The sequence below is a fragment of the Chrysochloris asiatica genome, unplaced genomic scaffold (genome assembly GCF_000296735.1).
Source record: "Chrysochloris asiatica unplaced genomic scaffold, ChrAsi1.0 scaffold00067, whole genome shotgun sequence".
Lineage (NCBI taxonomy): Eukaryota > Metazoa > Chordata > Mammalia > Afrosoricida > Chrysochloridae > Chrysochloris > Chrysochloris asiatica.
This window is the reverse complement of record NW_006408585.1, coordinates 7329382-7330219: the sequence shown is the minus strand read 5'-3', so window position 1 is coordinate 7330219 and position 838 is coordinate 7329382.

The window sequence follows — 838 nt, the reverse complement described above, 5'->3', positions numbered from 1 at the left end:
GGCAGAACGATGAAGCTTTCTGCTCCTGTAAAGATTTACAGCCTCAGAAACTCTATACTGGGTCGCTATGAGTCGCAACCAACTCTGGCACATAACTACCCACACCACCTTTAATCCCACCACCACTCTGATCTGAATTATGGGAGATTCCCAATAGATACTAGTTGGGTGTGGCATGAAATGCCTTTTATCTTTGTTGTTGTTAAGTACCATGGAGTCAGTTTCGACTCATAAGTAACCTTGCACATGGTTTCTGAGGCTTCAAATCTTTATGGGAGCAGAACGCCTCATCTTTCTCCTGCAGAACCGCTGGACTTATGACCTTGAAGTTGGCAGCCCGACTTGTAACCACTACGCTACCAAAGCTCCTTACCTTTATCTTACAAGAGATAAAATGAGAGAGACTTGAGCTAAGAAGGAGGGACCTACTGTCTCCACAGTAGAAGAGCCAGGAGTGGAGTTCTTCCTTTAGACCTGTGGTCCCGCACTGTGAAGTTCCTAGATCCTGGGGGAAGTTTGATGCCAGGGCACATGGGAATCTCCAAGGAATCCTGGACATACAGATGCTGAAAGGAGACATGGACCTTTCCCCAGAGCCAGCGAAGAAAAAGCCTTCCCCAAGAGCAGGCACTCTGAATTTTGACTTCTAGTTTTCTAAACTATGAGAGAATAAATTTCTAAACTATGAGAGAATACATTCTAAACTATGAGAGAATAAATAGACATACTTGTGGTATGTCTATTATAGCAGAATTAGATAATTAGGATAATACCCAAAATAATTAAAATCACATATTTAAACAAAAAGGAACTCTGGTAGTGTAGTGGTTACAAATCG